The sequence below is a fragment of the Pantherophis guttatus genome, chromosome 10 (genome assembly GCF_059756535.1).
Source record: "Pantherophis guttatus breed Tessera chromosome 10, ASM5975653v1, whole genome shotgun sequence".
Classification (NCBI taxonomy): domain Eukaryota; kingdom Metazoa; phylum Chordata; class Lepidosauria; order Squamata; family Colubridae; genus Pantherophis; species Pantherophis guttatus.
In genome coordinates, this window is record NC_142072.1 from 15,967,134 (window position 1) to 15,988,293 (window position 21,160).

The window sequence follows — 21,160 nt, forward strand, 5'->3', positions numbered from 1 at the left end:
CCTGAGCCTAGGGGTCCCCCAGATTGACTAGCCTGCAAACAAAACAAGTTTCAAATCAAAGAACAGGAGACTGCCGTCTCTAGCAGAAGAGAAATAAAGAGTTGGGCCAAGGAAGGAGGCTGCCATAATTATAAACATCCCATAATTTCCCTGCTGGGCATAGAGAGCATTCTATCTCCTTTATCCAGCTGGCTTGCTCATTTGCACAGCCTTCCTTTTTTGCTTCATGGACTGTCCTGTAAGTACTTTACTAATAATAACGATAATTTTTTTTTTAAAAAAAAAGTCTGCATTGTGTTCTCTGGCTGGGGGTTATGTTGCTCCAATATCTTGTCTTTCGGTTTCCTAAAAGGTTGTTCTTTGGTGTGAACGCGGCATCTTATTTGTTTTTTTCCAGATGCTTGGGAAAGTCATTCCATTTTTGTCTCGGGTTTTTGTTTTTTGAGTGGGCTAGACTGATCAAGAAGGTATTCAGAGGTGGTATTCAGCCGGTTCGCACAAAATGTTGGTGGAAATTTGGCCAAGGTCGCCAAACCAGTACTGATGGCCACGGCCCTGAACTGGTGGTCCCTTTGTCGCTTGCTCCGCCTGCCATGTTCATCACCGCCATGTTCTTCGTGCACACGCATCCCATTGGTCGACTCAGCCTTCCATCCTTTCTAAGGTGGGTAAAATGAGGACCTGGTTTGTGGGGGCAATAAGCTGACTTTGTATAAAATATACAAAAGTATGAAGGCTATTGCTTAACGCATTGTAAGCCGCTCTGAGTCTCTGGAGAAGGGCGGCATATAAAAATAAATAAATAATAATAATAATAATAATAATAATAATAATAATAATAATAATAACAACTGCCTTGCAAGTCCAATGGGATGCGCATGCGTGAAGAACATGGCGACGGCAGCAGGTTTTTCCATGACCTCCAGTACTTTTCAGTGGCCTCAGCCAGTCGCCAAAGGCCCCAAAGCAGCTCTGAACGAGGTGGCAGCTGGGAGGCTTCTTTGCCAGCTGCTTTTCAGCAGTGGCGGCTGGCTGCGGGCCGCCGAAAGCTCTGGTCAGCTTACCTTCCGAACTCTGGACCAGCCGCCACGGAGGGTAAGTAGCCCAAACAAAGAGGCGGTGGTGGGGGAGGAAGCGGAGCTAGGGCCGGAGCCACTAAAGGAGGGGAAACGGAGGCGACTGGAGAAGGGAGGGTGGGGGTAGATAGGTGGAAATTCCAAACATTTTCCCACCTTTTCCTGTGGGTGTGGCTAGGTGGGGGTGTGTGTCATGACTGAGTTGGTGTGGGCGTGACATCAAGTTGGCCATGTCCACTCAGTCACAGGCACCCCCCACCTAGCCACGCCCTCCGAACCGGTAGAGAAAATTTTTGAAACCCATCACTGAGCTAGTTTGCTGTAGTTGTGGTAGTACTGTTGTAGGCACCGAGCTAGAAAGCAGGAAACCGGGAGTTCTAATCCCACCTAAGGCACAAAGCCAGCTGAGCCCTAGGAAAAAGAAGAAGAAGAGGAGGAGGAGGAAGGGGAAGGGGAAGGAGAAGGAGAAGGAGGAGAAGGAGAAGGAGGAGAAGGAGGAGGAGAAGAAGAAGAAGGAGAAGGAGAAGAAGAAGAAGAAGAAGAAGAAGAAGAAGAAGAAGAAGAAGAAGAAGAAGAAGAAGAAGAAGAGGAGGAGGAGGAGGAGGAGGAGGAGGAGGAGGAGGAGGAGGAGGAGGAGAGGAGGAGGAGGAAGAAGAAGAAGAAGAAGAAGAACAAGAACAAGAAGAAGAAGAAGAAGAGGAGGCAAGGGCAAAAACCACTTCTGAAAACGTTGCCTAGAAAATTAGACCGCCTTGAAGGCCCAACAAACAAACAAAGAAACATCTGTCAAAGCCAACCAGAGGCGGCGGCTGCTTTCTGTGACGCGTCTTCCCATGGCTCTGCAGCCTCCTTGGCTCCATTGCCTTCCCCATCTGAAAAGCCTGAGGGGTGTGTGTGTGTGTGGGGGGGGGTTGTATGTATGCTGAGATCTATGTGTCCCGAGGTGTGTGTGAGTCTGTATGCATGTGTGTGTATGTGTAGGTACTTCTGAAGCTCTCCTTCAATGGAAGTGGTAGGGAAGCCAAGGACGAAATTGTACAAAAATGAAAAGCAGCGCGCACAGAGACACGTTCCCAGCCCTCTTGCCAAGGGTGCCTTGGGGGGGTCTCAAACCAACAGTCGTGAGCACAGGACCCTCCATTTGCAGTAAAGTGCCGAAGAAAAAGGAAATAAAGTTTAAAAAAAAAAAAAAAGCAAACCCACAGCTGTTTATTTTTAAGCCCCAAAGCGCTGCACGCTGCACATTCTGCTGGTAGGGAAGCTTGCTTGTTATTTTTATGTTCCAGCTGCCGTGGCTATGAGATATCGCTCTAGCTGTTCCCTTGCTTGCGGCCAAGGCTGGCCTTAGAACAAATAAATAGCACCCTGGGTGAGCAGCCCTCCTCCTCCTCCACCTCCTCCTCCCCCCTCTGTCGGCGTTGTGGTGTTGCCAACTTGCGTGACTTGTGCAGAATGGCAAACCCAATCAAAGGAAAGCCAGGCCGGGTTGGCTTCAATCGAGAAGAAATGAGACACCCCCCCCCCCCCCGATTGGCGATGGAGAGCGGAGCAGCCTTGGCGTCTCCCGATGGTTTTGAGTGGATCGTTGGCGGAAGAACGTTTTTGGAACATCAGGCCTGCTCGTGGCCTGAATGCTGCTGGTTGCCCACCCGGGGGCACTGATAAGCAGCAGAGGCGGTGGTAGGTGATGGCTTTCTGGAAGGCGGACAGGCGTCTAAAGAGGCAAATGGGCTTGCTTCCTCTTCCCCAGGCACGCTCCTGCAGGGCGAGATTTTTCTCCCCACCTGACTCTGGTGGGGGAAGAAAAAGGGAAGCAGCTTTGCTTTTGGAGGTACCGGGAGCCGGTTGAGCAAAGGTTGGCTATGTCTCCATGGAGACAAGACAGCAAGCCAGACACTGCGTGCGTAGATCTAAGGTTAAAGCTGATTAGCAAATGTCAGTGGGATCATGTCAGCAATGTTTCTAGGACTGCCCTCCATCCGCCTTGGCATGGGTCCCTGTCAGAAAGGAAAACTCAGCAGGCTAGAGCTGGCTGAAAGGGAAAAAAACTGGAGGCGGGCGGGTGGGGAGGGGGGGCGGTGGGAGGAGGAGGAAGGAAAAGAGGCTCTGCGAAAACGGCTGCTTTCTCCTTGCAAAGCTAAGCACTGAAGACTTGTGTAAGAGGGGCCTCTTCTGCAGAGGTGGTGTCATTGTAGTGTCATTGTGGCTGGACCAGGACTTTTTGCGAGCTCCAAGATTTGGGCGGAGGGACCAAGTGAGTTCACCTCTGCTGATGCCCTTCCTTCAGGGGTGGGCTGCTAGGGGTTCGGGAGAACCTCTAGCTAAGGTTCTGCGCAGTTTGGCGAACCTCCAAATCCCACTCCTGGCTGGCCCCTCCCACCCGGCCCTCCCAGGAGTCCCCACGTGGCCTGTTTTGGATGCAGGTAAGTGCAGGGCACGCGTGGAGGCTAGGGGAGGGCGAAAAATGGGCCTATTGAAAGTTCAGGAAGAACCTCCAGAGGGCCTCCGGAGCCTAGGGAGGCTGTTTTCACCCTCCCGGAGGGTCAAGGAAAGCCTCCAGAGCTTGGGGAGGGCAAAAACACCTCCCCCCCACTGTGGTGCAGGAAGCCGACTAGGCCACACCCACGCCCACCCAGCAACTGGGCAGAGAACCCCTTGCTAAAATTTTTGAAGCCCACCTGTGCCTTCCTTGTTTTGGTTTACCATTCAAACAGGTTCTTCTACACGGCCTTGGGGAACCACCTTTGCCTCTTTCCCAAGGGGTGTGTGTGGGTAATGTGTATGTGCGGTGGAGAGAGCAATGTGCAGTATGCAACCCCGCCACCAGAGAACAGGGAAAGTGCAACAGGAGAACAGCTGGAATCCAAGGTTTGTAAAGAGCCAGCAGGATGGGTATGCTGGTTTCCAAAAGGTTGCCCCAAGAGAGCACTGGGAGGGCAGTGGTGAAATCCAATTTTTTGAACTACCGGTTCTGTGGGCATGGCTTGGTGGGCATGGCGTGGTGGCTTGGTGGGCGTGGCTTGGTGGGCGTGGCAGGGGAAGGATACTGCAAAATCTCCATTCTCATCCCACTCTGGGGCCAGCCAGAGGTGGCATTTGGCAATTCTCCGAACTACTCAAAATTTCCGCTACTGGTTCTCCAGAACCTGCTGGATTTCACCCCTAGGCGGTGCTCATCACCGTTTCAAAGCCGAAGAGCCAGCACTGTCCGAAGACTTCTCTGTGGTCATGTGGTCGCCATGACTAAATGCATGGAACGCTGTTCCCTTCCCACCAAAGGTGGTCCCTATTTTTCTACTTGCATTTTTTACGTGCTTTCGAACTGCTAGGTTGGCAGAAGCTGGGACAAGGAACGGGAGCTCACCCCATTACGCGGCACTAGGGATTCGAACCACTGAATTGCCGAACTTTCAATCAACAAGCTCAGCGTCTTAGCCACAGGCTTCTAGGCCAATCTATTTTTCCTAACCCAAGTGTCACAGTTGAGAAGTGGTGAAGATGCTAGACTGGGAGTAGAGAGATTAAAATTCTAGTTCTCCTTTAGCTGCAAAATTTCTCTGGGTGACTTTGAACTGGTCCCCTCCTTTGAGTCCACCATCCCCATCTCCACCCTTTTAACACCTGCTCTACAAAAGCCAAAACTGAATTAGCCCACCTGGAGGTCAAGAGGCTACATTGCAAGTCAAGCTCTCAAATGTTACCGTCCTTGCAATCTTCAGTTTGCAAACCTGCTAATTTATTTAGATGGATGACTTGGCCAAGAATTAGCGGAAGCACGGAGGGTAGTTGTTATGGCAAGTCACCTGTGCCTCTCAAAACAAAAGATAGCTAATAATTGGTGGCCTTTTGACTCATAGGGTGGGAAGGCACATAATATGCTTTCAAAAAAATAGGAACTCGCGTTGGCATGATGATCGAGCTGTATGACACAATAAAGGTGTGTCTGAGAGGCAACCTGTTGTAGCAATTTGTGTGTTGGGGTTGGGTTGTACAGACCCATCCAGGTTTAAGTCTCCATGGACATTCTATCATGGGTGGTACACATCACAGAGTTCTTGCTGTAGAGATATGGGTAGTCCTTGACTTACAACTGTTTAGCGACTGTTCGAAGTTACAGTAGCATTGATAGTAATTTAGAATTGGTCCTTGCACTGTCACAGCATTCCCACAATCACATGTTCAAAATTTGGGTGCTTGGATTGTGCAGTAATGGACAGAGTCACATGGAAGATTAAACAGAAGGAAGATACAGAATATTATCAAACATAGAACTTATTCTATCAGTGGTTGGGAAAAAGAGGTGGAGATTAAGAATGTAATCTATAGGTAAAGGTAAAGGTTCCCCTTACACATATGTGCTAGTTGTTCCCGACTCTAGGGGGCGGTGCTCCATTTCAAAGCCGAAGAGCCAGCGCTGTCCGAAGACGTCTCCGTGGTTATGTCGCCGGCATGACTAAACGTCAAAGGTGCACGGAATGTTGTTACCTTCTCACCAAATGTGGTACCTATTTTTCTACTTGCATTTTTTTAAAAATGCTTTCGAAATGCTAGGTTGGCAGAAGCTGGGACAAGTAATGGGAGCTCACCCCGTTACGCGGCACTAGGGATTTGAACCGCTGAATTGCCGACCTTTCAATCGACAAGCTCAGCGTCTTAGCCACTGAGCCACTGCGTCCCTTTTATACTGATATATATATATTTATACTGCTAAGCAAAAAAAAAAATAACCCAGACAACACGTTTATTAAGCACTAACAAAATGTAAACAATAGAAAATTAATAAAACTTTTTAAAAAATTGGGCGCTTGGCAACCATTTATGATGGTTGCAGGATCCTGGGATCATGTGTTTACCATTTGCAACCTTCCGACAAGTAAAGTCAGTGAAGGAAGCTGGATTCTTTTAATGATTGCATTTTTTTCTTAACAAAGGCTGTGATTCCGTTAACACTGGTGCAAAATGTTTTGAAATTGGCCATAACTCAATATCACCTTGTTTGCAATGGAAGTTCTGGTCCCCAGGATTACCTATAGAACCAGAAGGAATTCTTTATATGCTACTTTAAATTGTTGAAGAGATTTTGGTGTCATAGGATTATAGATTGGAAGGCACCAGGGGTGAAATCTAAAATTTGTTACTACTGGTTCTGTGGGCGTGGCTTGGTGGATGGGTGGGGTAATGTGACGGTGGGCGTGGCCAATTTTTTTTTTTACTTTTAAAACCATTTTTTACATGTAAAAACATGTAAAAAATATGCTTTCAAAAGGCTCTGACGATCCCAGCTGAGTTGCCTGATCGGCAGGCAACTCAGCTGGGATTGTCAGAGCTTGGCTCGTCAGAGCCATTTAAAAGAAAAAAAAAGGCTCTGATGATCGCGCGGCTCAAAGCTTCTATCTGGAGGCTGTCCTCATATTTAAAGAAAAATTAGGCAATTGACAGTTATACCCAGAGGTGGGATTCAGCCGGTTCGGTTCAATTCAGGCGAACCGGTAGTGACCCACCCGCCCGGATGTAATGCACAAGCAAAGAGCATGTGTGGAAGGCTGTGCGCATGCGCAGAGGAGGCGCACTCGCTCACATTTGCAAACCGGTAGGGTAGGTAAGTGAATCCCACCTCTGGTTATACCCAATCTTCCCGATCCTAGTTTCTGTGACGGCAGAGAATAATTGTGGACTCTCTCCTGCAGTTTTCCATTACGCACCTGCCCATGGTTTTCATCTCTCTCTTAAGTCTTTACTTCCTACTGAACACCCAAGTGTCTTCTACTGTCCATACGGGGCATGTCCGCAAGTCCCTGTGTCATCTTCATGGCCTTCATTGAATTATTGCTCTGGCAGTCGATTAAGCTGCCTGATAAATAAAACTTGATATGGAACACCATAAATTCATCAACGTGAGTTTAATGTCTGCGTTCAGATCCTGCACCTTGCCATTCCATCCTGGCATGGCTTTTTCTCTGCTCTTGTTCCTCCTTGCTGGGTTTCTCAGGGAGGGCAGCTGGAAGTCTGTGGCGCCCCTTTCTGTATTTTGAAGTAGGTTCTGTTCTGATCTAGGCTTCCCCAAAAAAGCACGAAGCAGATTCCTGGTCCCGACAAAACCCCTTTTATTGAACAAACCATGAATTCATCTCATTCATCTTCAGCAAAGGCCTGGCAAAGAGTCTTTCCAAGGTGAATTTATGACTACAGACCTTATCTAGCTTGGAAAGCTGCCATGTAAATATTTTCCAAACGGCAGTGCTGTGCAAGGAAAGACTTGGCACAAAGTCTTTGAGATTCACGGACAGAACTTCACACTCCTGAACCAACCCACTGACCGAACAAATTGTTTCCTGCAAAAGCCTGGTGGCTCAGCAGACTAAAAGCATTGTGATTAACACCAGCTGTCTGCCATTACTGTCAGTTCGAATCTCACCAGGCTCAAGGTTGACTCAGCCTTCCATCCTTTCTAAGGTAGGTTAAATGAGGACCCAGTTTGTGGGGGCAATAAGTTGACTTTGTATAAATATACAAAAGTATGAAGGCTATTGCTTAACGCATTGTAAGCCACCCTGAGTCTCCGGAGAAGGGCGGCATATAAATCAAATTAAAAAAAAAAAACCCACTCCCCTTTCACTCCTCTTTTATTCCCTCTGGGAGGAGCCATTCATCATCCACCTGTGGCCTTACTCCCAAGTCGACCCTTGTTCTTTAGCTGTTCCCTTCATCTGGCAACTCTGCACATGCGCACACTGGGAACAGGCTCCAGCTGTTCTTCTGCCCCACTGATGTCTGACTCCGAAGGCAGCTGATAACTGGCATCTGGCCCTGGCCCTCTCTCTGCCTCCGATGCAGAGCCCTCATCAGAGCCTTCCCCAGACTCCAGGACTGGCCTATGTTCCTCCCCAACCTCCTCACTGTTTGAATCTGCTGCCAGCTCCACTGGCGGGCCACAACAGGTTCTTAAGCAGGTAAACTGCTTCCACACCGTTACCCCAAAAATTGCATGGATGCATCCATGAAGCCCAGTACAGTCAAGCTCCAACTTTATCTATGTAGACTCTTTTTTTTTTTTATCCCTATCCAGAATTTAGAGAGGGGTTATTCAATGAAGTATGAGCGGGGAAGGCGTAATGTTGGAAAAGCAAGACATGGGGGCACCGTTCTTTCCATTTAATTTCAGTTGAGGCTCCTTTCAGATAATTCTTCATTTCATTTCCTGCATCCAGTTCTCCAATTAATTGGCTGCTCTCATCAGAAACCCAACCTTCCCGAAAGGCTTTTTAAAATCTATTTCACGTGATTGCAAATCTGAAGAGATGAACAAATTCAAGAGAAGAACAAATTCAAGCAAAGGGGAAATGGAGCTATGCTAATCTCATGCCCAAATGCCGGGACATGTGCATTTGCAAGTCTTTGAATGGACGTTCTGGGCATTGGATGGGTACGATCTGTCAAATACAAAAATAATGTTCCTGAAACACAAAGTGTGTGTGAGGGGTGAATGTAGGGGGGCTTGCTAAGGTGCAGAGTACATCACATGGGTTTTTAATCTCTGCTGAAGTTGATTCAAGCATTTACACCTGCAGTTTGTCTCTTGCAAACACCTGGATTCCAGCTCTTCATCTCCACATGCGTCCTAATTTGGGAAGAGAATGGAGAAGTTGGTGTGATAAATACCGCCTAAAGAATTCAACCTTCAAGTCAAAAGTCATGCCATGGCAACTCTGCAGAGTACAATACAGGTAGTCCTTGACTTACGACCACAATTGAACCCCAAATGTCTGTTGCTGAGGCAGTTGTTAAGTGAGTTTTGCCCCATTTTATGGCTTCCCCGTTGACTTCGCTCTTCAGAAGGTCGCAAAGAGTAATCGCACGATCCCAGGACACTGCAGCCGTCATAAATATGAACTAGGTACCAAGCATCTGAATTTTGATCAAGTGCCATTGAACACTTGCTGTACAAATGGTTGTAAGTCGAGGACTACCTGCAGTTATAGGGTTAGATTAGGATCTGGGAGACCCAAAAGCAGATCTCCTGACTAACTGGGCAGGTTCTTCTTTCTCTTAGTCCAGCCTTCCTCACAGGATTGTTGTGGCATAATATGAGAAACACCCCCCTCCCCATACAGGTAGTCCTTGACTTACAACCATTTATTTACTGACCGTTTGAAGTTACAACAGCACTGAAAAAAAGGGAGTTGCAACTGGTTTTTGCACCTACAACTGTCACAACATCTTCACAGTCATGGGATCAAAATTTGAGCGCTTGGCAGCAAAAAATCCCCACCCATTGTGGAAACTGGAATTGCTTAACAACTGCATGATTCACTCAACAACCAATGATTTGCTTAACAAAAGCTGTAAATATGATTGTAAAATTGGTTCTGATTCAACTTACAACTGCTGGCTTATGACCGAAATTCCAGTCCTGGTTATGTTTGTAAATTGAGACTATCTGTATATGTCATTTTCTCAGCCTGATAAGGAAAGGGATATACATGTGTTTGAAGGGCAAAAAGGTGCTTCAGAAATCTCATGGGAAGGCACAAATGTCTGTGGCCTGCAACTTTTTAAACGAAACTCTTCTTTTCCTGGGATCACATTGCAACTGCAGAAGGCGGTTGTGCAATCCCAGGGAAAAATACAACTGCAGAAGGATCCTGATGTCCCTGCGTGCTCTGAAACACCTATTTTATCCTACTGATGTTTTCCAGTTGTTCTTTTTCATTGTTTATTTCAGGGGTCCCCAACCTTTTGGACCTCAGGGACCACCAAGTTCATAATTTTAAATCCCGCTGACCACTAATGGGGTCCTTCAGGCATGGGGATGGGGTCCTTCAGGCACTCTCCTGCCTCTCTCTCTCTCTCTCTCTCTCTATTTTTCTCTCTCCCACTCTTTCTCTCTCATTCTCTCTTTCTCTCTCTCTCTCTCCCCCTCTCTTTCTCTCTTCTCCCACTCATTCTCTCTCATTCTCTCTCTCATCTCTCTTTCTCTCTCCCCCACTCTCTCTCTCATTCTGATTCTCTCTCTCTCTGATTCTCTCTCTTTCATTCTGTCTCTTTCTCTCTCATTCTCTCTCATTCTCTGATTCTCTCTCTCATTCTCTCTCTTTCATTCTGTCTCTTTCTTTCTGTCTCTTTCATTCTCTGTCTCTTTCTCTCTCTGGGTCTCACACTGTTTCTCTCTCTCTGTCTCATTCTCTCTCTGTCTCTGTCTCTCCCTCTCTTTCATTCTCTCTCTTTCATTCTCTCTCTGATTCTCTCTCATTCTATTTCCCTTCTCATCACATGGGCCAGCCAGTGTTTTGGGGCTGAGAGGAAGTCAAGCATCTCCCTGAGAGACTGAGATGGGAGGAGCACCAACAAGGGCCAGATGAAGTGCGGGAACTAAGCACTACTTGAACTTGCGCAGCATCAGCATTCCTCCTCGGTATATTTGCGCCAGCCAGTGGCACAAAGCAGCCCTCGCCTCCTGCCGCTTGGGACCCAGAGCGGTAAAAGGCGACTGGTCCGGGGAGCAGCCAGATTTTGCTCTCCATTGCGGACACCAGATCGGCCTCCTGCAAGCTCTCGTCTCTCGAGGAGAGCTCGCTGAAGCAGCGTGGGAAACTTCAGCCGGGCTCCTCGAGAGACGAGAGTTTGCAGGGGGCCAATCTGGCATCCGCAATGGAGAGCAAAATCTGGCTGCTCTCTGGACCAGTCACCATTTACCACTCCGAATCCCAAGCGGCAGGAGACGAAGGCTGCTTTGCATCACCGGCTGATGCAAATATACCAAGGCGGAATGCTGATGCCCCGCAAATGCAAATAGTGCTTCGCTCCAGCAGCTTCCAGCCATCGCAATCACTGCTTCGGCCTGCTTGTGCCGCCCCTCCCCCACCGCGGCAACAGCACCATTATTTCATTCCGGACAGAGAGGGCTGCGCTTCTTTTTGTGTATTGCACCACCTGCAAAGTTGCACATTGCACGTGCCACCCCAGGGCAGAGATTTCCAGCCCCGCCACAGCCGGTCCCATATTCCAGAGCTGTAGTAGTCACACTCACAGGACTGGTCCCACAGACCACCAAAATTTTCTCGTGGACCACCAGTGATCTGCAGACCACCAGTTGGTGACCGCTGATTTATTTTATTGTTCTATTCAGAGGTGGGCTGCTGCCGGTTCGGACCGGTTTAGGCGAACCGGTAGTTGCGACCTGCACCCCGGCACTATCCCACCCTATATCGCCATGTTTTTGAAGCCGTGTGCGTGCGCAGAAGGCTGCATGCATGTGTGGAAGGGCGTATGCCCAAGCGAAGCTAGTGTGCACGCGCGCTCACATTTTTGGTGCTGGGCAAGCCAGTTGTTAAACCGGCAGTGGTTTAACCACCACTGGTTCTATTACTTAACTATTGCTTTGGTGAGAAATTTAACAATAAATAAATTTGTCCAGCTGAGTTTGCTGTTACGATCTTTCCATCCATTTCCATTTTGCCTTTCCAAATACTAACCAGGCCCAACTCCAGCTAGGTGTTCGAATTCAAACAAGCCACAGTAGTAGCACATCCAGTTTCTCATTCTAGATCACAGGCTTTGATCTCAGAAGGGAGAAACAACGTTGGATGTATCAGATTCCATGTCTTGCTTCCACGTTCCTTCTCATAAAAGGAAAGGAATACCTGAGAAGGGAGTGGGGCAGGAGGCTGGTAGGGCAGGAACAGATTTGGTTCTCAAGAATCCAAACCCTACCAGCCCTGCAAAGAGCCAGAAATGGCCGAGGGATACTCTAAATACTTTTATATTCCCTCCCAGGATGTTGAAATCGCCTCTGGCAAGTCTGTGGGGCTTGCTTTGCCTAAACAGGTTTTTGATTAACCAAGCCAGCCACCCACTTAGCAGCTGCACTTAGTGTGTATGTGTGTAATGTGTGTGCTTGTAGTTTAAGCCAGTCCATTTGATTAGGGATTTTTCCCCCTAACCAAACTGAGAAAATAGATTAGCATACATAAATACATGCAGAAAGATGGGATGGGAAAAAAAAAAGGAACAAAGCTTGCAATTCTTTTGAAAGGCTTAGAGCATACACAGAGTGCAACCTAATTCAGCTTTTGTTAATTGCTGTTGAGAGAAGCTCCATTGTAACTTAATGTGCCAACAAGCCTCTCTAGGCGAATTGCCAAGTAGGTAAAAGTAACTTCTTGTGAAAAGCAAAACGTGGATTCTGTTTGCTGTAACTTAAAATGTGCATTCTCAGCAACCTAATATAAGAGATAATGAGGCTAACAACGCTCGAGTGATATGCCAGAAAATGTATTTCTTTCCCTTGCTAAGGTCCATTGTTTTCAGAGGGCTGAAGAAGATCATGAGGTTTGCGTGATATGAAATAATGTTTCTATAGCAATGACGATCTATGTAAGCTGTGTGAACTATAAATTTGGAAAAGTTTTTTTTTTTTGCGCCTGTTTTTCTCTCTGCCTGCTGTTAAGGTAGGAGACTATAAAGGGTCGCCCAGTTTTTGCTTTCTGGCCAGAAATAAAAGCTGATTATCAGTTGCCTCGTGTTCAGAGTTTCATTGGATTTATCAGATTCTGAGCTGCCTCAAAAAACCTTAACACCCAATCTGCAGAAGCGCCTCACAATCCCGAGTTAAGACTACAACTCCCCGAATTCCAAGCTGACGCCCCGCGTGTTCGCTCGGCACACTGGGAATTCTGGGAGTCGTAGTTCGTACAAGGGGAGGGCACTAAATTGAGGCTGGCTGCTTCCCCGCAACGAGCCGTCTCAGAAATGGTACAAAGAAAAGGAAGTTTGGAGGAGGGGGGGGGGAAAGCCCTTGGAACAGCCCCCAGTGACCATGCTGCTGCGTAACGTGTGAAAAAGCCTGACACCCCATCCCCCCCTTCCCAACCCTCCCGTCGCTTCGCTTTTCCTCTCCGTTTTTTCAATCTGGAACTCCCCAAACTTTCCTGCACTGCAGTAATACCTCCCAACGCCAGGGGACTCAACCTTTTTTTCCCCCAACCTCAGGATCATAGAGCAGACCGGCCTAGAGAAGCAGAATAAAGGGAGAGCAAACCAAAACAGGGGACTTTGAGAATCTAATACATTTCTGAGAAAACAGAACGCAAGTGATGCCTTCTCTTTCTCTTTTAGTGACAACGTGCGACGATCCCTTCTTTTCGAAGCCTACTGTCACCCCTTTGTCCGAAACTGTTCTCTCCACACGAATCCCCCTCCTAGTCTCAGAATATGGTACGGCCCATATTGTTTACTTTTTCCCCCTTTTTTTAAAGGCTTCGTAGGGTGTGGTCGTTGGAAAGAAAAAAAGGAAGTTGGCTGGGTACGCAAATCGCGTCGGGTAACGTTTGACAGGCAGAGGAAGTCGGCCAATCCAGCGAGAGCGGGAAGACGCCCGAGAGCCAATGAGATAACGGACCGGTGGAGTGGGTGGAACGACGATCGGTGAGGGGAAGCTGAGGGGGAAAGCCGTGGAATGGCGGACGGTTGGGACGGTTCGCTTCGGTGGTGAAGAGCTGAGTGGGAAGCGCGTCGGAGGAGGCGGCCGTAGGCGGGTAAGCCTCACCCCGTGGCAGCGAGGGGATGTGGGGAAGAAAAAGACCAGGGGTCGCCTTAAAGAGCTGTGGGGGGAGAGGCAAACTGGAAAGGTGCTCTATATCGTAGTGGGAGTGGCGCCATTGGGGGTGACGTAGAGGAGGCGACGGCCGCGGAGGCGAGGGGCGTGGCCTATGCGGGTGGTGCCCCAGACAGGTGAGGGGCGTGGCTTGTCCTACGAATGGCGCCTGGTACTGGAGTGGGACAAATACAAACTTCGGCCCCTCGTCTTCTCCTTCCTGCTGGCTCCCCGACATCCTCCCAAGTGCACAGTGATGGCTGAGGTAAGTGAATGGGGCTCGCGGAAAGGATTTCGGAGCCCCGTGCCCGAGAATTCGTGGGTCAAGGCGAGAGCCAAAATCAGGAGCCCTTCCTACTCTAGAGCTTTCTCCTGGTTGTTTGTCCCTCTTCTTCCTCCCCGAATTATTTCCATAAGGGAGGGGCGGGGAGAAAACTTTTTAAAATGTTTTAAACTTGTCTTACTTGGACGTGTTGCTCCTTTTTAAAATTACAATTTAAAGTGAGAAAGGTGTAAAACTACAAGAGTGTTCAGGTTGGATTAAAGGTGAAGGTTCACGCCGCCTCCTTTTTGAGGGTTATGAAACCTGCAAGTTTATCCTGTAACATATTTGTTAGCATTCATGGGACCCAAAACTGTGCTGCTCTCATTGCACCATACAAAGACAATTAATCTATTTTCCATGTTCATGTTAGATAGGAAATCTGAGAACTACACGTAGATTCTGGTCTAACCTATCTATTCAGAAATCCTGTTACATAGTTTTCTACTTTGGTCCATATCTATACTGATCCTATTTGTTTGCAATCAATTGGCTGTTTATACAGGTATTGTGTAAAGAATCACAGCAGAGGTGTAGTTTTTTACTGTTTGAAAGAATCTTACTAAAGGCAGTGGGGTGACTTTTCAAAAGAGGAAAATATTGTGTTCGTTTAAAATGGCTTTTAGATAACCAGATTGTGTGGTTATTGGGAGTACAGGTAGTCCTTGACTTTCAATAGTTTGTTTAGTGACCGTTCGAAATTACAATGGCACAGAAAAATGTGATTTATGACCATTTTTTCACAGTTATGACCTTTCCGGTATTCCCATGGTCATCTGATCAAAATTCAGATGCTTGGCAACTGATCCATATTTATGAGCATTGCTGTGTTCCAAGGTCATGGGATCACCTTTTGCAATCTTCTAACAGGCAAACTAGTGGGGAAGCCAGATTCACTTAATCAGGTTACTATCAATTTCAAAGATTCGCTTAACTGTGGCAAGAAAGGTCATAAAATGGGGCAAAACTCACTTAACAAACATCTCACTTAACAACAGAAATTTTGGACTCAATTGTGGTCGTAAGCCAAGGACTATCTGTATTGATCAATTTTCCCTGCAATAAGTTTTTTATAAATTGCTCTGCTTTATTTATTAAATTTGTATTCTGCCCAGTTCCCAATGTCTATGCTCCCACATTCTTTCACTCTTGATAAGGAAGTGAAGCTAGTAGTGTAAAACCAGGAAGTTCAATATTTAACAGTTATTGTAGGCACTCGCTTCTTCATAGGACAATCCAGTCAAACTATGTGTATATAGTGTATCTGGAGGGGAAGAATTTATTCATCCCAGTTTACTTTGAATTTTTACTGTGAATCGTTTTGGTATATGGTGGTTGTAGAGTGTTTGAAAATAATTGGATATAAGAAGGTTCTGTTAGTCTATAATACATGGAAATTTGGCCCAGTGCTATTTGTAGGTTTAGCCTTCATCCCGAGGAAGATATGTAGATATTGTGAGGGAGGGAAACTCTTGTGTTCAGAACTCCTTGGGGAATGAAGGGACATTAACATTGTTAACATAAACAATTTAAGGAATGTATCCTGTTGTAATTATATTTAGGATTGTAATTTGCACATACTAAGTAAAAAATTCACAGTGTAAATTTGTAAAGCCTTTCATTTCTGTTTGGTATGTGATGTCAGTTGTATATGGAATGTCTTTATATATGTCATAAACTGGGAGTCTTTTAATATCGCTTTGGTAAATAGTATAAAATCAGGACATTCCGGCATTTGTCTTGGTAAAAAGAAAGGCACTGGAGTGATGTACTCAATGAAACTGAACAAAGTAATAGAGGAACAGGAAAGCAATTCTGTGGCTTTAATGGGGTCTTGGAACACACTTCTTGCTGTGATTCATAGACAAGGAAAATGCTGATGCAGGAAAGACTAAATGAAATGAAGCAAGAAGGTGGAGTCTCTCTAAATAGATATGATGACATAATCATGTACTAGTTGATTAAGGAACCAATGGGTTTTAAAAATGTTCTATCTAAACTAGAAAATACTAATCGTAGAGTAATTTTCCATTGAGAAAAGGAAATTGGTGTAATAAATAATAAAGAGAAAGGAGGGCTGTTTCCCTATGAAATAGGAAAACACCCATGCTGACCATAAGTGGGAAAAAGTAGTCAATCTCCCAGATCATAATATAGTTTCTTTTAATAATTTGTTGAGTACAGTACATTTGAACAAGACATAATGCTCTGAAAGCCATTAACAGTGGTTTACAAATCACATTGGCTGGATTTATGCTTCATGGTAAACCAATGCCCCACATTATAGCTTAATATTTTAGATAGGGGTGAGAGGTAAAGCTGCTTCCACATCCCCACCCTTAATTCTCTCAATTTTTAAAATGGCCTATATTGGAAAATTTATTTTGATCCATATTATGGGAGATAAATGGAGAAGTTTGCTTTCCAGAGACCTTCTGGTTTCATTTCCACCCCAACTCTTGCCTTTAAAAAACAGGACGCTTTTAGCCTTATAGTTGAACAGCCTCTTAAAGCACTTTAAAATGTCAGGAGGCCAAAACTGAGCCATGGGCTTTAGTGATATTGGAATTCTCTTCCATTGATATTAGAATCCATCCAGTGTGTACCCAGGAAATCTCTGATGTTCTGGAGTCTGTTGATAAAGGTTTAGTGGAATGACATGACAGGAAATTGCTTCTATTGATGCTTTGCATGGAAATGAGCATCCTTTGATAAGGAAAGAAATGCATATTACTTAGGCATATGGATTAGTTTTATGCCCTGGCTTCCCTGGTTAGGAAGATGTTATGATGGTAGTTTGGAGAGTAACTTGGAGTGAGAATTCTCAAGGTATTTGGAGTATTTGGAGAAATAGATGCAGTCTACATTGTATCAAAAAAAATAAGTAAATCCTATGTTGGAATTAAGTTGGCAGAAAAAATCCTGTGCCCAAGAGCAAGATATGGGCCTGTTTGTGTATGCATATGTATTCCTATGTACATATTCTTGGGGAATTTGGAGAGTGATATGCATGATCTCTAGAAAATACAGCCATATACCCTTTAATATAATTTCTTATATCAGTACTTTTGATGGGCCTATGCAAAAAGCAGGTGGTTGTATAAATAAGAATAAAAGTTAATGATTATTTTGTAAGTGTGAAGATCAGTTGGATAAAAAAATGGATTGTTCCCCTTTTTTGTTTTGCAAAAATTTTCGCTCTTAGTTTTGCTATATGGTACTTGCAAGAGGCATAGAAAAATATCAACTCATATAAAATAAAGAATATTAGAATTTCTTTAATACTGATTATCTAGAGAGAAGAAAAATAAGTGATGAGTTTTTGTTCATTAGCTATGGAAATAATTTTGATATAGTTTGAATTTGTATTTGGTACATAAAGTATTAGTAAAACTAAGTATTGTTAGATTTACAAATAAGATTTTTTTTGCTACTCGTTCCTGACTCTAGGGGGCGGTGCTCATCTCTGTTTCAAAGCTGAAGAGTCACCACTGTCCAAAGACGTCTCTGTGGTCATGTGGCCGGCATGACTAAACGCCAAAGGCGCACAGAACGCTGATACCTTCCCACTAAATGTGATCCCTATTTTTCTACTTGCATTTTTTACGTGCTTTCGAACTGCTAGGTTGGCAGAAGCTGGGACAAGTAACAGGAGCTCACCACGTTACACAGCACTAGGGATTCGAACCGCTGAACTTCCGACCTTTCTGATCAACAAGCTCAAAGTCTTAGCCACTGAGCCACCACACACACACACACACACACACACACACACCAGTTACTGTCTTTTGTTAGACAGTAACAATGTTTATCTTCATTCTTCTGCAGTGGCTCCTAGATGATCCCTAGAAAAGATGTGAGAAAAAAACAACATTGTTAAAATTGCTATAGATGTTGAATTACTGCATTATGTATAATTATGTATAATGGGGTAGAGAATTTGCCAAATCTGTGCTGATTCTCTTGGTTTGATGGAATCATTCTACTTTATCCTTTCAATTGACATTTCAGATTTGGTTTAGAATAAAGTATCTTTGAAACCTTTTTTTCTGAAGGATTAGACCTTGTGAAATTCAGGATTGATTGATCTCTCCTGTAAAATGCTACTGATTTATGAGAAAAGTCAACGAGGAGTTGTCGACAACTGTATTTGAGGTGGGCAGAGGTTACTCTCCAACTGTGGGATCCTGTAGTTCTACTCATCAGAGCAAGTGCCTCATTGCCTCCTCTTGAATGTACTAGGAAGGCCAGCCTCTCACTAGCCTCAAGCTATGGTTGTGGTTCTAAGAATAGCCTGGCTTCCAACTGTGCCAAACCTTTTTCTCTCCATCTTTCTGCTTAGATTGCAGTCTAGAGTGCATCAGTGATGTGACAGCAAAATAATTCTTTGCTTTTTCTTCTGACTCCAAATGTGAAGATGGAAAGAAAGATAGGTATCTTTACTTCTGTTGTCATGAGCATAGTGCCTCCAAAGGATAGCAGAATTGCAGAAGTAAACCTGTCCCATTTTCTAGCTTCAGAGTGATAATTGTACAGATAGTTTCTGGCCAAAACATTGTAAATTGCAGTCATGTGATCACAGGGTGTTGTAAATGGCTACAAATGTGGTTTTGTTGCTGAATATAGTCATGTGACCATGGGCGAAGGCAATGTTGGAACTTTGAAACCATAAGTAGTATTGGGGGGGCTCCAACATAACTTCGGACAGTCACTAAGTGACCAATCATAAGTGGAGGACTACTGGGAATGTAATCAACTACAGAGTTTTTATCAGAAATATTGACACAGTTAGCAAAAACAGTCCTATTAAGAGATGAACGCTTTTCTCAAATCCATACAAATCCTGGTTTGCTTAGCTGCTTGCTTAAAAGGGAGGTTTGGCGGGAGAACCCATGAATGCAGACTGGTATATCCATCTTTTCTATATCACAGTGATTGTTTTGCTAATAGCCCATTTAACCTGGCTATTTTGTAAAATCTATAAAGGTGTCCTAATTCTGATTCCAACGTATATGTTCTTGTAATAATCATTCTTATTGTTTGGAAGCTCTATTAAATTCTTAATTCAAATGTTTAAGATACTTCTGAGAAAAAAACCTAAAATAATGAAATCTAAAGCTATCTGTAAAAATACCTTAAGAAAAAGAAATTGGCAGTTGTAGATTTTGTAATGTCAGAGGTTGACTTAATAAATATTCAGCAATGATTAATTTAAAATACTAAAACTGTTCGGGCAAGAATGCATGCACGTATTGTAATGATTTTTCTTAAAGTAATTGGATTATATTTAGTGAGCTATTTACATTTAATTATTAAGAAAAGACTTATCTTCCTAGTATTTTCCAACAAATGGTAAGGTGAAGAAATTGGATATCGAATATAATTAATTGTATAAGGTATAAGGTATAAGGTGAATTAGAAAGAACTGTAGGTATTATAGAAAGGCTGCTTTATTTCAGTAATTTAGAACTGCCATTGAAAGTGTAGTGCATAATTTAAAAACTGAATTAAGGAAAGGGGAGCTACTTAAATGGCACAGTTTTAGATATCTGTCCTGAAGAATGTCAGCAGATAAATCATTCCTAACTAGTTGCATTGTGACTAGAGAGGGAAAATCTCTAAAGAGAAATATGTGCAAATATTTGTAGGGAATAACTGATGCTTGCATTTCCCAGGTAGAGAAAACAATATGGCAGTCATACACAAATGAGGACAGGCAACCATGTTTAGATATATTTACATACTTGCATCAATTCAGCTTTTAAATGTATAACATTAATTGTGAAATGTTGTTGAGCCTGGCAAAAAAATGCATACCAGCTGGTTTTCAATGTATAAATAATTTTCAGTCTTGTCATTTGAAGATGTATGTTTTTGCCACAAGCATTTAAAGATGTTCTTAATATCCTTGCAATTGCTCTAGTGTTTCTGGAGAGCATAAGATGGATTTAAAGATAAGCCAATCTCTGCAGTAGCCTCTAACTATGGCATAGTTATAATTTATATCTGGCTTGTTTTCTGTTCATTGTCTTTTTTAAAAACTGAATTAAACCACAATGATGCTCTTTGGAGGTAACCCTTGTTGAATTCAGTGGCGATTACTTCTTGTTCTTGATCGTTGTTTCAGTATAGCCAACTAATGCTGGTTTCACCTACATGGTTTGCATCCTTTGGTTGTACCCTTGCTTACACCTTTGATGAACAACTGAATCCCTGATCTGTTCTGCCAGTCAGATTAAAAGTAGTGCCTTCTATCTCTAGTGGAGTAGAATTGGATCAGCTAACAACTCATATGCTTTTTTTCCTATAAAATGTTGGATTGAACATTCAGCTGTAATAATTAAAGGTGGTTTAAGTGAAATCATAAAAAATGAAAATTTATATCTTGAACATTTTGCCTTTGACAAAATACAGATAGTCCTAAACTTATTACCACAATTGAGGCCTAAAATTTATGTTGCTAAGTGAGACAGTTGTTAAATGAGTCACCATACTTGTTAAATTAGTAACTTGGTTGTTAAGTGAATCTGGCTTCCCCATTGACTTTGTCAAAAAGTTGCAAAAGATGATCACATGACCCTGGGACACTGCAACTGTCATAAATATGAGTCGGTTGCCAAGCATCTGAATTTTGATGTCATGACCATGGGGAAGCTGTAATGGTTGTAAGTGTGAAAAACTGTCATGTCACTTTTTTCAATGATATTGTAACTTTGAACGGTCACTAAATTATCGTAAGTCTAGGACAGGGGTCGGCAATCTTAAACACTCAAAGAGCCATTTGGACCCATTTCTTAAAGAAAAGAAAACACTGGGAGCCACAAAACCCTTCCTGTGCCTGACTATTTCGTGAGCGGCCACAAAACTAGCATATGTAGTTGAATTAAACATTGTTTTCTTCTGAAACTTTATTGGATTTATCCATGGTTTGCTTACTGGGAGTCGAAAAGCTCAATAAATCATGTGCCGGCAGGTGTCACACATTGGCGGTTGTGACGCATATTTTGAGCGACAGGGAGCCTCAGCAGAGGGATGAAAGAGCCACATGTGGCTCCAGAGCCACGGGTTGCTGACCCCTGGTCTAGGACTACCTGTACGGTAAGGTATAGCTTAGCTATTGGTTGTTATAACTAAGTTTGGGTGCAAAACTTTTAAGATGTGGAATAGGAA

General features: G+C 44.2%; 1 protein-coding gene and 1 long non-coding RNA gene across 6 annotated transcripts in view; both read left to right on the forward strand.

The window, feature by feature from the left end:
* The first annotated feature begins 3,177 nt into the window (after window positions 1-3,177).
* LOC148112409 (uncharacterized) lies at window positions 3,178-5,852 on the forward strand. 2 transcript variants are annotated; one of them, XR_015729504.1, is made up of 2 exons: window positions 3,178-3,499; window positions 3,791-5,852. It is a non-coding gene; the product is annotated as an uncharacterized LOC148112409 (long non-coding RNA). The 2 variants fall into 2 exon arrangements; XR_015729503.1 differs by having other exon boundaries at window positions 3,178-3,330.
* Window positions 5,853-13,326: 7,474 nt separating this feature from the next.
* The window catches only part of WASF2 (WASP family member 2), a 36,153-nt gene continuing 28,319 nt past the window's right edge, over window positions 13,327-21,160 (forward strand). Inside the window, exon 1 of one of the 4 annotated variants that reach the window (XR_004590692.3) lies at window positions 13,327-13,609. The gene's annotated coding sequence lies outside the window, so the exon portion shown is untranslated. Of the gene's footprint in view, window positions 13,610-13,790; window positions 13,934-20,671; window positions 21,089-21,160 lie in introns of those variants that run through there. The other 3 variants (XM_034413600.3, XM_034413602.3, XM_087876937.1) reach the window with 3 other exon arrangements.